General features: G+C 38.0%; 1 protein-coding gene across 3 annotated transcripts in view; it reads left to right on the top strand.

Moving 5' to 3' along the window:
* KCNQ5 (potassium voltage-gated channel subfamily Q member 5) overlaps window positions 1–14,997 on the top strand; it is a 597,308-nt gene that overhangs the window by 464,709 nt on the left and 117,602 nt on the right. The gene's annotated exons all lie outside the window — the stretch shown is intronic.

The raw sequence follows: 14,997 nt of genomic DNA, 5'->3' as shown, positions 1-14,997 counted from the left end.
GTTTGTTTATTTGTTTTAAATTTGTGCAGCACAAATTTAAATTATCAATTGTTGCATTGATTTTCCACTCTTCAAAAGTTTATCTGGGGTTAAAAAATGAGTAGAAGCTGTGAATAAAATTGCAGCACAAAGAAATGAAAAAGAAGACTGGTAACCATCTGTGAGATCAGAGATTATAGTCACCTAATTTCAAAACTTTCCTCTTAAAACCTACTTTTTCTTTGTATTGTTATTAAAGAATAATTTTCCAAATAAATAAAGTAAAATCATGATTCTTACATAGATAGAAAATTAACACATGCTAAACATTCATTTAACTCATTTTAAAAGTTTAAGTCATTATTAATGAAGAAACCAGTAAGATGTTAAAACCAGTTCAAAGCACTATCCCAAGGACAGAAACATTTAAAAATCAGGAATATTGAAATCAGCGTGCAAATAGAGGCAAAACTGGCTCCTTCCACAGGGAGAGAAGTCAGTTCAACCTCCAATAGGCAGAATTTATTTACAGGCAAAATTATTTTGCATTGCTACCAGTTATCAACAACTTACAGAGTTGTAAAATAGCTCAAAGGCTATGAAAAGGGCAGAGCCCCATAAAATCAGAATCTAAAAACCTGGAAGGGTGTACCCTGAACAACGCATAGTTTTCCACTGAAGCAAAAATTTTCCCTGCATTGTAAAGAATTTATAAAACAGTCATTGGAACTAGTGCCCTAATAAGAATGTCACGGGATATAGGAGTGCTTTATGCAATGTATAAATTACATTTCTTTTTATTTTATTCCTTTAAGGCATTCCAAGGGGGAGTTATATGAAAATAACCATAGCCAAACATGGTGGCTCACGCCTGTAATCCAAGCACTTTGGGAGGCCAAGGTGGGCCAGTTGCTTGAGCTCAGGCATTTGAGACCAGCCTGGGCAACATGGCAAGACCCCATCTCTACAAAAAATACAAAAATTAGCCAAGTGTAGTGGCACGCTCCTGTAGTCCCAGCTACTTGGGAGGCTGAGGTGGCAGAATCACTTGAGCCTGGGAGGTAGATTATAAATGCTTGTCTAAAGAATGTCCATATGGTTTTGGTCCAAAGAACCCCGTAAGCTCTCTTTTAAACCACCCTTAGTACTTCTTGAGTTCTAGATTGTTGCCAAAATAAAAATATATCATTTTCTTAAGCTGTGATTTAAACAGTGATAGGCTTTTTATTTGTTTGTTTAGTGAAGCACAGAGTTACCAATTGTTGCATTGTTCCACTACTCATCAAAAGCTCATCAGCAAGACCCTGCACATTTGTCAGAGACGAGGAAAATGTGTTAGGGCTGTATTAAGCAGAACTTGTATTGGTTGATTGCATAGCAGCAATAAAATGAATAAAAATGAGAAATACATTCACCTAAAGATTCGAATTTTTTTCTTAAGTTATCTAAGTAAATGTCTACAAGATTATGCCATTGGTTTCAAAGGATTCTGTTGGTTTAATAATGTGGTTTCCGGCTGCTCTTCACTATTCACAAGCAATAATGGGCATTTCGAAAAAGAGTGGAAACTTGAAAGAGAGCAGTCATCTGACATTCTTAAAATACTTTTTATATGTAGAGAGCAAATGAAAATCTGTGACTCATGATGGGATAAACTGTAAACTGAGAAAACAGGAGGCTTTTCTTGCCAGCAAGGGGAAGACAGTTTATCATCCCAGCCTTCAAAGCAATGGTTTGAATTCAAGTTTAATTTTGCTTCTCTCGGATAATTCTAATATATTTAACTTACTGAGGCACCCAGGTGCCCCTTTTCCCACTGAGATGCAGTTGTTGGTGAATTTAGCCTGGCAGCTCATTATCCTTCTTTTTATTAGTATTCCTTTTCTCCGTATTACGAAAAAGAATTGCTGTATTGTGCATTAAACAGTGTGTGGGAAACTCTTAATATACCTCTCAGTTAGTCACCAGTTTGTTTCTTTTGCCAGAATAACCCACACAGTAGGTTTTCAAAGGTCATATCTGTGACTTTCGGGGGAAGAAACATTTTCATTGATTTCCCTTTCAGTTGTGCTAATTTGACTGACATTTAACCTGTACTTAACAGGTTCCTGAATGGCCTAATTATGTTTCTATTTAAAAAAAAATCTAGTCTTGAATATGAGAGTAGAAATTTTATGAGATATCAAACTTCGAAGAATTTTTTAAGGCCTTATTGGTCCGTAGCAGGTTTGTTGATATTAACTGACTCATTAATGAAATTGTCTGAATCCTAAAAAGACAGAAAAAGCAAACAAACAAGAGAGCTCATTGTTTCTATTCATTTTAAGAAGAACATATATTAGATTCCTAGTGGGAAATAAATTTAGACTATTATGCCTTTTATTTATACATTAATTAAGACCTTAGTGAAAATTATGGTTGGGTATTTCTTAGTTAAAACTGCCCATGTTGCACCTAATGGAAACCTTAATAACTGTGGAAGTATCCAGAATAAATAGGGAAATGATAGCATCCTAAATGAGAGTATTTCTAAGTGTTACACTTTGATGAAAAAAGGAAATCCCCTATATTAAAAGAGCCCACAGTATCAACATTAAGTATCAAAATACAGGTTTTGTTCCACAGATACGCCGTGCCAGTGAATTTTCAATACTAACTCTGGAACTCCTTCCAGAGCTGTTATTTTTCTTATTTTTGGTTGTTCCAGATTTATTCTGAAATAATTTAAGAATGGGTTTCCCTGGAGTTATTTTCTGTTATTAAATCCTTCCTGTTATTATTTTTCTCTTTTTGATCTGCTTTAGATTTATTTTGAAATAACTTAAGATCAGGTTTTCCTGGACTCCAGCCTGGGTGATGGAGTGAGACTGCCTCAAAGACTCCCTTGGGGAGAATTATACTGTGCCACGGAAATCTACCAACAGTATATTGTTCACATGAACACATTAGCTATAAACTAATGTACATAGATATGCTAGAAAAATAATTGTATCTTCAAAATCAGGTCAATAAATATTTGTTGATTTGTTGCCTGAAAGAAAGAAGGATTTATATCTCCTGATTTGGAATTAATTCTGCTATTGAAAAGAAAAAAAAACTTTAGCCTAACCAGTGTCTTAAATTATAATCTGACCATGGCCTCAGCCATCTCATTTAAAAAAAAAAAAATCAAGAAAAATCTGGACCAGAGTTTTCATTTGTTTTTCAGTATTATTTCTGAGGAAGAATTCCTGAATGCCAAACACATGAAGGTACCCCCACTCCATCTCAGATTTTCCTAACATAATTACAACTTTATGCCAACATTTCCAACCCACAGATTTTCAGAATGTATTTTCTTTCACCTGTGTGACTGTATTTGAGCATAGGAAGCATAAGGGCCAATATATATCTAAGCTGCTTCTATCTACAAGACACCTTCAAATAAATGGTCCAACTGAAGAGATGGTACAAAATACCAGGGATTCCTGAGGCCAGCTGTGGGGAGGTAGCAGGGTGAAGCAGGCCATCCCTGCCCAGATCCTCATCCATCTTATTACCCTGCAGCCTGAAAAGGCAGCTGCCAGCTTCTCAAGTCAAGTGGCAAGAAATGGCAGCTTCTCACTTAAGGAGAATACTACTCTGCCTAGAACTTTACTGAAAGAGATGGTGGACATTTTTGTCACTTGTAATTTATTTTTTAATTTTAAAAAGTAAATTCAAAACTTCATGACCTTACCTGTGATATTATAAAGACCATACTCAAAAGTCACGAGTATGAATCACAGAAGATTTTTGTAATAAAAATGTAATCTATCCAGTGCATATTCACCAGCATATCTCTTACAAGCTCTGGAAGGAGACAAAAAATGGAATTATGTCCAATTTCGTGACATAAAGGTCCATCTCTCCTATTCTCCTGCTTCTCATCTCTTACACACACATATATATAAGCAAAATGTCACACTCACATGGGCATGGGAAATCAAAGCTCACAAAACACTATTTAGTTTACTTGCCCACTTATGTAAATATTGTATTTGTTTTAGAATAGAGTAGAAGCTCTCAGAACTTATTTCCTCTTCACTGACTGGCCAGATTAACCAACACTCCTCACTCCCACAAAACATAGTGAGGCTTGCAGAGCACAAAATGCTCTTTAGTATCCACAGAATTCTGTTCTTAACGTTGTTTGAATGCTTGCAAAGAGTCAGCATGTTCATTACCAAACCTTTTTTTTTTTTTTTTTTTGAGACAAGGTCTCACTCTGTCACATAGGTTGCAGTGCATTGGTACAATTATGGCTCGCTGCAGCCTCAACCTCCCAGGTTTGAGCAGCCCTCCCACCTCAGTCTCCCGAGTAGCTGGGACCCCAGGCACATGCCACCATGCCCAGCTAATTTTTTACTAATTTTTTGAAGAAAAGGGGTCTCACCATGTTGCCCAGACTGGTCTCAAACTCCTGGGTTCAAGCAATCTGTCTGCCTTGGCCTCCCAAAGTGCTGGGATTACAGGCGTGAGCCACTGTGCCTGTCCCATTCCCAAACCTTTTTATGCCAGTTGTATTTGTAATTATAATGGCATGGTTTAATTTTATATTATTGCATAAACTGATGACATATGGTACAGAAAGAAAAATGGATGGTTTACGAAAATAGAATGCTTTAGAAAAGCTTGATAAATGCAAAATACTAAATATACTAAAATACTAAAAATACTTTAAAATCAGGGGTGAACACGCAACTATGTGGGGGAAAAAATCTTAAATATCTAGGACTCTGTCCTCAGATAGCTCCCATAAAAGTTGAGTTTATGCTCCAGTAAAAAAAAAAAAAATTTTAATTTTAAAAAACATTAAAATTAAGGAAAATAAATGATGCATTATGAGTGAGATTTATGCAAAAAAGATAAGGCAGAACCCTAATTGCAGAACACATTCTTCGTCAAGAATATTACATTTATGTGCTTTAGGCTAAAATAAAATATGCGACATATAAGTCTCTTTGTGATTATCTGCATTAGTCAAATTTCTGACTAAGCAACCAAGTAGCCATCATAGAAGTTTCAATTAAGAAGACTTCTCTGTGTATTCTCATGCATTAATATATAATATCAGAAAATTATCTCACCAACAGAGAATAACAAGGCTCTCTCATAAGAACATTTATTTTACATTGATTCAACTGCTTTATGGTTCTACTAATTCCCTTGCAACACATTTGCTATGCAGAGTAAAAGTCTGATGTATTGTGATTCACTTTTAACACTGTATATATTAGAAGAGAATTAAATGCTTTGACTCAGGAAGTATCAAAAATATATTAGTACAAAAAGAACCCATTAACCGACCACACTTTAGTTCTTTCTGTCATCCCAAACCCACCCAATCCCTGTCATCCCCACCTACCTAGCCCATATGTAGTCATGAAGCATCCTCATGGTTCGCCCAAGATGAACAGAGTCACTGGGTTTAATTCCAGCACCATCACCCATGGGACTCAACCCTTGCACCCTAATGCCATATGCACATGTAGAACTGGCAGAGAATTACACAACAAAGGGGGTGGGGTGTGATGGAAGTATCTTCAAAGGAGCAACTATATTATTTATTTAATGTTGGATTCCCAGTCTAAAGATAGTGTAAAGGGATTATTTATTTAATGTTGGATTCCCAGTCTAAAGATAGTATAAAGGGAGTGTGTTATTTATTTGTTTTTCTTTATAACAAACAGTAGTCCATTTTTTCCAAAATCAGCTCTGGCTCTTTAACTTCATTCGGCCCACATTACTGTGTTAACTGTATACTGTTAAGTAATAATAGCCACCTGCCCTTCTGCCTGGGAGTCACTGACGTACGCAGTTTGTAAGCATCTGCAATACAGAGATGATGAGATACAATCGAATAAGTCATCTTGCCATGCCATGCCATCAGGATGCTGCTGGGTTCTTGAAGATCTGTGAGGAATGTTTCTAGAAAACGAACTGACTGCCTCATCACCCAATTCAATTGTGAAGTCTAGGTGTGATTTCCTCCAAGCCCCTAAAGATCACATATGTAGCCTCTCCAGGTTCTCTGAAACATGCTGCTATTCCAGAATCCCCCCACTTATTCTGAAGAATGGGTGCCTTTGGGTTCTTGTGTGGGCCTGCCCTTTCTCCCACCCTGAACCTAAATGAAACTAATCATTACTGGGTTCTACCAGTGAAAAGATTCACAACATTTCTGGAAGGCACAGAAAGAGGTTTATTATTTAGCACAAGCATGGGAGAATAAGAACCAAGAGGGCTTCTGCTACTCAGTTCATGTACAAAGGATCAACTGATAAACATTAGCAGGGCCTCCCAAGTGCTAGGAAAAGAAAAGAAACATAATGTAGTTGTATAGTTCCAAGGAGACTCACTGGTACTTCAAGGGCAGCTTGACCTGAAAGTCCGGAAAAATCAATGAATATCTATGCAGTGCTCATCTAAGGATGGTTTATCAAATGCAGCTGATCCTTGACTTAGAATGTCAACGCCAAATCAAGCAGATGGGTCAGGGTGAATACCTGGAAAAGATTCACATCTTTCTATTGTAAGCACACCTTAAAGACTTCATAAATTTATGTCTGATGCTACCTTTCTGTTCACATCATGAAGCGCAGGTGTCCTCTTTGCCTCCACAGAAGGGAAATGATGCATGCACTCTCCAGGCAAAAAACAAAGGAAACCCACGCCAGCTCCCTCTCTGGCATAGAGGGGGACAAAACTGCCACCCTGTTGCCAGATCCTTCCCAAGCCTAAGCTGCCAACAAAAGGCCCCCTACGCTTTCAACCAGGAAACATCCCTAGCTCCTTTGAAATCAGAGTGGAGAAAGTTATTGAGGCTGGGGGTTCAGTTGCTGGCTATGCAGGTCCCTTGCATTCAGTGAAATGTGATCATCCCGGAAGCCTGAACCAGAGTGTAGGGAGAAAGTGGGCAGAGTCTTTGCTCACCCCCAGAAGAACTCCAGAGTGCTGTTCTCAGATTTCACAACCTTCTATTCTCCCCCACAAACCACCCCTGTAAGAGAAAGGGGCAACCCTAAATTCAGAATGAAAGAAAGCAGGCACTCTTTTCTACTCACGATGAAACACTGAGCACATTGTCACTTGGCTGTGTCCCATGCTTCAGAGTTAGAGTCAGTGGTTTAAAACCCACTCTGTGAGCACTGGGCCGAGCAAATGTATTATTGGAATGAAAAGCAAAGCAAACCATGAAATGTAACATTTTTGCTGTGACCAAACCATGAAAGTTCTTCTTCAGTCTGTTATTATTAATAAACCGATGTAAAAGGATTAAGCTATTTTTCAGAAAAAGTATAGTAGATTAATATCTGTCCCACATATATAAAGATTAAAAATAAAATTGACCTGGGAATTTTTTTTCTGCATTCTCAAGGAATTCTTTTGAGAATTCCATATTAATACTGCTGGTGACATTAGATTAATTTGGCTCCTGTAAAGTTCTACTACGTATTCCCTCTCTCTGACATTGGATGAGTTCTTCCAACCAGCAGACCTCTTATTAACCTGTCCTTGACCCCTTCTCAGACCTTCACAGCCCAAGCCTCTTTGCCTATCCCAAGCCTCTCACTCCCCGCACATGATCCCACCTTCTCCTTGTCTATAACTGAAAGGACAGACATCAGCATTCCTAATCCTTCCCTCCACTCACACTGAGGCCACATCATACCCCCACTGTGGAAGCGCTGTCCTTTCACACTGCCTGGGCTAACCCCTCCAACGATGCCCTTAACCCGATTCCTTCTTGGGTACTTTACCCCATCAGGAAGCCGCCACCCCTTCCCTCTTCAGTCTCACCCTTTCTACAAACATGCACAAGTACATCCTGGAAAGCCTCCCCTCAAGTCAGAGATTCCTGGGAGTTCTTGCCCTCTACATCTCACTTCAGTTGTTGCCAGTGTTCTTGAAAGTATTATTCATTTATTTACTAAATATTTAGTGAGTTTCTCTCACTTTGTGGCAAGCATTATGCTAGGTGTTAGGGACTAAAGAGCAAGCTGAGGTTCTACTTTCTAGTTAATGAAATAAGAATCCCTACCCAAAGAAAAATACAACAAACTATCACTCATGTTAATGTTATTACAAAACAAGGAGCTGTAATAGAGAGTAATCAGAGACTCTACTGAAGACAGGTAGAGAAGGCCTCTCCAATGAGGGAGTATTTTGGATAAGACCTGAAGGATGAAAAGGAGCCCTGGGAAGAATGAGGAAAACGGCAATTCCAGCTGAGGGAACAGCTTGTGCAAAGGCCCTGAGGCAGAAAGATCCTGGCTTGTTTGAAGAGCCAAAAGGCCACTGTCGTTAAAGTTCAGTGAGCAAGGGTAAAATCAAAATGATCTTAGGTAGGTGGAGACGGCTTAATTAGTAGCTCAGAATTTATTTTGAATTCAACAGCTAGCCATTGAAGGATTTTTAGGTGGAAATAAGAAAATGATACCCCTTGCAGGTATATGAAGAAGGAACTAGAGGAAAGCAAAAGTGAAAGCAGAGAGAGCAATTAAGAGGCTACTATAGCAGCCTGGTCTACCATGGTGGCAGCAAAGACAGAGAAAAGGGGGTGAATTTGCAAAAACCTAAGGAGATTGAATCAACAGGACTTGCTGATAGATTCCGTTGGAGGAGTGAGGGAATTAGGATGATTCTGAGGCTTCTGACATGAGCAAGTGGATAAATTGGTGGAGCTCTTGGTTAAGACAGGAAGGAATATATTTGGTAGAAATAAGAGTTCTGTTTTAGACACATTAAGTTTAAATGACTGTGTGACATCTAAATGGAACTGTCAACTGCAGATATGTGAATTGGGAACTCAGAAAAGTGGCCTGGCCTAGAGGTATAAATTTGGCGTGTTTAGCATAAAAGTGGCATTTAAATCTATGAGAACATTTAAGATCACCTGGAAAGACAGAAAAAGGAGGGGATAGAAAAGAAAGGAAAGTCTAAGAAGAATACAATTTTTAAAAGAAGAAAAAGACTTAGAACAAAACCTTAAAAATCCAGTGTCCAAATGTTGAAAAGGGTAAGAGGAGCCACAGAAAAAGAGCCACCAAGGAATACAAAGAGGAAACCATGGAAGTGAAGAGAAGAGTGCTTCTAGAAAGAGGTGGTCAGCTGAGCTGAATGCTTCTGAAAGGTCTGGCATCATAGAGTTTGTCTCCCTCTTTATCATTTCTGCTTCTGAATCAAAGCCCAGGTAAGGTGGCATGACCAGAGCAACCACTTTCTCAGTGATTGCCAGTGACTGCCTATCTCCACCATATTCAGTCTCTTTTCTCAATGCTCATTGTCCTTGTTTTCTTTTTCTTTCTCTCTTTTTTTTTCTTCCAGATGGAGTTTCACTCTTGTTGCCCAGGCTGGAGTGCAATGGTGTGATCTTGGCTCACTGCAACCTCCACATCCTAGGTTCAATCAATTCTCCTGCCTCACCCTCCTGAGCAGCTGGGATTACAGGCATGCACCACCACACCTGGCTAGTTTTGTATTTTTAGTGGAGACGGAGTTTCACCATGTTGGCCAGGCTGGTCTCAAACTCCTGGCCTCAGGTGATCCACCTGCCTCGGCCTCCCAAAGTGCTGAGATTACAGGCATAAGCCACTGTGCCCAGACTCATTGTCCTTGTTTTCTATTAGGCTGTGACATCAGAGATTACCTGGTCTTTGTGAAACTCTCCATTCTCTATTGACTTTCCGTTTATATAACCCTTTCCCGATTGTTCTACTTTTGAAAAACATGATATCCAAAGACATTCTTCTCTGACTTTCCTTTCCCTTCCATTCCTTAAATGTCTGTGTTTCTTGAGGTGTCCCTGGACCCTTTCTGTGTACCTTTTGTAATCTCAGTTATGCACATAGCTTTAACATCACCCTGTTACTGATTCTAAAACCCAAATCTCACGCCAAACCAAATTTCTCTCTCAGGACTCAAGCTCTCATTCTCAGTTTCCTGCTAGACATTTCTGCATTAGTCATACTGACATTTGAAAAACCATTATTTGCGAAACTAAACTCTTCACCTTTGCTCCAAAACCTTCCCTTTTTCATTATAATGCTTTTATTTGTGGTGCAACCATCTTCCCACTTGAAATTTTCAAGTCACTGTTAACTTAGTCTTTCCTTTTACCTCAATCAATAAATTTATTTCTATTGAACTTCCTAAACATTTCTCTCTACTCTCCACTCTCATAGTGTCTTAACTGATTTCTGCACCTCTCATTTCTTCCTATTTCAATCTCTCTTGTACATTTGCTGCCATAATTTCAGCTTCTAAAAGCACCACTCTGATCACATTATGTACTTTGCTTACAAAAACCTTCTGTCAGTATTTCTGGGCTGCAAAACAAGAGAGCAGAATCCTTATCCCACCCATAAGGCTTTCATTCCTTTATTCAGTAAATATATATTGAGTGACTACTGTATGCCAATCACTGTGCAAGGTGCTTGGATTCAGCAGTAAGATAAAGTCCCAACCCACATGCAATTTACTTTCTAGTTGGGAAGGCAAACAATAAGCAATTTAATCAATATACAATATCATTTCAGGTATTGATACATTCTGTGAATAAAGATGAACAGAATAAGGATTTAGGAAACAGTAGGGAAGTAGCTTTTTTTGTTGTTGTTGATTTTCGTGGGGTTTTGTTTTGTCTTTATGAGAAAATGACTGTTATTATTATACAGTGTCCCCCAGCAATTATTTTTCCGTAAGTTATTGGGGAACAGGTGGGTTTTGGTTACGTAAGTTCTTTCACGGTGATTTGTGAGATTTTGGTGCACCCATCACTCAAGCAGTATACACTGCACCCTATTTGTAGTCTTTTATCCCTCACCTCCTTCCCATCCTTTCACCTTGAGTCTTCAAAGTTCATTGTGACATTCTTATGCCTTTGCATCCTCATAGTTTAGCTCCCACCTATGAGTGAGAACATAGGATGTTTGGTTTTCCATTCCTGAGTGACTTCACTTAGAATAATAGTCTCCGATCTCATCCAGGTGGCTGCAAATGCCTTAATTCATTCCTCTTTATGGCTGAGTAGTATTCCATCGTGTATTTATATACCACAGTTTCTTTATCCACTCATTGATTGCTGGGCATTTGGGTTGGTTCCACGTTTTTGCAATTGTGAATTGTGCTGCTATAAACATGCATGTGCAAGTGTCTTTTTCATATAATGACTTCTTTTCCTCTGGGTAGATACCCAGTAGTGAGATTGCTGGATCAAATGGTAGTTCTACTTTTAGTTCTTTAAGGAATCTCCACACTGTTTTCTATAGTGGTTGTGCTAGTTTACATTCCCACCAGCGGTGTAGATGTGTTCCCTCTTCACCGTATCTCTACCAACATCTACTGTTTTTCCACTTTTTTATTATGGCCATTTTTGCAGGACTAAGGTGGTATCACACTGTGGTTTTGATTTACATTTCCCTGATCATTAGTGATGTTGAGCACTTTTTCATGTGTCTTGGCCATTCGTATATCATCTTTTGAGAATTGTCTATTCATGTCCTTAGCCCACTTTTTGATGGGATTGTTTGTTTTTTTCTTGTTGATTTGTTTGAGTTCATTGTAGATTCTGGATATTGGTCCTTTGCCAAATGTATAGATTATGACAATTTTCTCCCACTCTGTGAGTTGTCTGTTTATTCTGCTGACTGTTTCTTTTGCCATGCAAAAGCTCTTTAGCTTAATTAAGTGCCAGCAATTTATCTTTGTTTTTATTGCATTTGCTTTCGGGTTCTTGGTCTTGAAATCCTTGCCTAACTCAATGTATAGAAGGGTTTCTCCAATGTTATCTTCTAGAGCTTTTATAGTTTCAGGCTTTATATTTAAGTCCTTAATCCACCTTCAATTGATTCTTGTATGTGGTGAGAAATGAGGATCCAGTTTCGTTCTCCTACATGTGGCTAGCCAATTATCCCAGCACCATTTGTTGAAAAGAGTGTCCTTCATTTCTCAAAAGAAGACATTTATACAGCCAACAAAATTATGAAAAAATGCTCATCATCACTGGTCATCAGAGAAATGCAAATCAAAACCACAATGAGATACCATCTCAAGCCAGTTAGAATGGAGATCATTAAACAGTCAGGAAACAACAGATGCTGGAGAGGATGTGGAGAAATAGGAACACTTTTACACTGTTGTGGGAGTGTAAATTAGTTCAACCATTGTGGAAGACAGTGTGGCAACTCCTCAAGGATCTAGAACTAGAAATACCATTTGACCCAGCAATCCCATTACTGGGTATATACCCAAAGGATTATAAATCATTCTACTATAAAGACACATGCACATGTATGTTTATTGCAGCACTGTTCACAGTAGTAAAGTCTTGGAACCAACCCAAATTCCCATCAATGATAGACTGGATAAAGAAAATGTGGCACATATACACCAAGAAATACTATGCAGCCATAAAAAAGGATGAATTCATGTCCTTTGCAGGGACATGGATGAAACTGGAAACCATCATTCTCAGCAAAGTAACACAAGAAGAGAAAACCAAACACCATGTTTTCACTCATAAGTGGGAGCTGAACAATGAGAACACATGGACACAGAGAGGGGAACATCACACACCAGGGCCTGTCGGGGGGTAGGGGGCTGGGGGAGGGATAGCATTAGGAGAAATACCTAATGTAAATGACGAGCTGATGGGTGCAGCAAACCAATATTGCACATGTATATCTATGTAACAAACCTGCACTTTGTGCACATGTACCCCAGAACTTAAAGTATAATAAAAAAATAAAATTCACTTTAAAAAAAAGAAAAAGAAAAGGGTGTCCTTTCCCCATTTTATGTTTTTGTTTGGTTTGTCAAAGATCAGTTGACTGTAAGTACTTGGGTTTATTTCTGGATTCTCTATTCTGTTCCATTGGTTTATGTGCCTATTTTTATACCGGTATCATGCTGTCTTGGTGACTATGGCCTTGTAGTTTGAAATCACGTAATGTAACGCCTCCAGGTTTGGTTGGGTTTTTTTGTTTTTGTTGTTGTTGTTGTTTGGTTCCTTGGTTTTTTTGTTTGTTTTATTTGTTTGTTTTGGCTTAGTCCTGCTTTGGCTGTGTGGGCTCTTTTCTGGTTCCATGTGAATTTTATCATTGTTTTTTCTAATTCTGTGAAGAATGATAGTGGTATTTTGATGGAAATTGCACTGAATTTGTAGATTGCTTTTGGAAGTACAGTCATTTTTACAATATTGAGTCTACCCATCCATGAGCATTGGATATGTTTCCATTTGTTTGTGTCATCTATGATTTCTTTCAGCAGCATTTTGTAGTTTTCCTTGTAGAGGTCTTTCACTTCCTTGGTTAGGTATATTCCTAAGTTTTGTGGATTTTTTTGTTTGTTTTGTTTTGTTTTGTTTTTTTGTTTTTGCAGCTATTGTAAAAGGGATTGAGTTCTTGATTTAATTCTCAGCTTGGTCGCTGTTGGTGTATAGAAGAGATACTGATTTGTGTATGTGAATTTTGTATCCAGAAAGTTTGGTGAATTGTTTTACAAGTTCTAGGAGCTTTCTGGAGGACTCCTTAGGGTTTTCTAGGTAAACATTCATATCATCAGCAAACAGCAACAGTTTGACTTCCTCTTTAATGATTTGGATGCCCTTTATTTCTTCCTTTTATCTGATTACTCTGGCAAGGACTTCCAGTATTATGTTGAAGAGGAGTGGTGAGAGTGGGCATCCTTATCTTGTTCCAGTTCTCAGAGGGAATGCTTTCAACTATTCCCCATTCAGTATTATGTTGGCTGTGGGTTTGTCACAGATGACTTTTATTACTATTATTACATTGTTAGATTATGACATTTTATTGTCATAGATGTCCTTTGTGTACCAGTTTTGTTGAGAGTTTTAATGATAAAGGAATGCTAGATTTTGTCAAATGCTTGTTCTGCATCTATTGAGATGATCATGTGATTTTGGTTTTTAATTCTGTTTATGTGATGTATCACATTTATTAATTTGCATATGTTAAACTATCCCTGCATCCCTGGTATGAAACCCATTTGATCATGGTGGATTATCTTTTTGATATATTGTTAGATTCGGTTAGCTAGTATTTTGTTAACAATTTTAGCATCTATGTTCATCAGGGATATTGGTCTGTAGTTTTCTTTTTTGATTATGTCCTTTCCTGGTTTTCGTATTAGGGCGATACTGGCTTCATAGAATGAATTAGGGAAGGTTCCTTCTTTATCTTGTGGAATAGTGTCAATAGGACTCATACCAATTCTTCTTTGAATGTCTGGTAGAATTCTGCTGTGAATCCGTCTGGTCCTGGACTTTTTCTGTTGGTAATTTTTTAACTGCCATTTCAATCTCGTTGCTTGTTATTGGTCATTCAGTGTATCTAATTCTTCCTGATTTAAACTAGGAGGGTTGTATTTTTCCAGAAATTTATCCATCTCTTCTAGATTTTCTAGTTTATGTGAATAATGGTGTTCATAGTAGCCTTGAATGATCTTTTATATTTCTGTGGTGTCAGTTGTTATATCTCCCATTTCATTCCTTCTTGAGCTAATTTGGATTTTCTCTTCTTTTCATGGTTAATCTTGCTAACGGTTTATCAATTTTATTCATTTTTAAAGAACCAGCTTTTTGTTTCATTTATCTTTTGTATTTTGTTTGTTTGTTTCAAATTCATTTGGTTCTGCTCTGATCGTGGTTATTTCCTTTCTTCTGCTGGGTCTGGGTTTGGTTTGTTCTTGTTTCTCTAGTTCCTTGAGGTGTGACCTTAGATTGTCTGTCTGCACTCTTTCAGACTTTTTGATGTAGGCATTTATGGCTATAAACTTTCCTCTTAGCATCGCCTTTGCTGTGTCCCAGAGATCTTGATATGTTGTGTCATTGTTGCCACTCAATTCAAAGAATTTTTTAATTTCCATCTTTTTTTTTTTTTTTTTGTATTCATGAAACTTTTTATTTTGAAATAATAATAGATCCACAGGAGGGGTTCCATGTACCCTTCTCCCAGTTTCCTCCAATAGTTACATCTT

Source organism: Hylobates moloch, unplaced genomic scaffold (genome assembly GCF_009828535.3).
Source record: "Hylobates moloch isolate HMO894 unplaced genomic scaffold, HMol_V3 SCAFFOLD_2, whole genome shotgun sequence".
Lineage (NCBI taxonomy): Eukaryota > Metazoa > Chordata > Mammalia > Primates > Hylobatidae > Hylobates > Hylobates moloch.
Note: the sequence above shows the minus strand (reverse complement) of the source record. Positions and strands in the feature narration are given on the sequence as shown.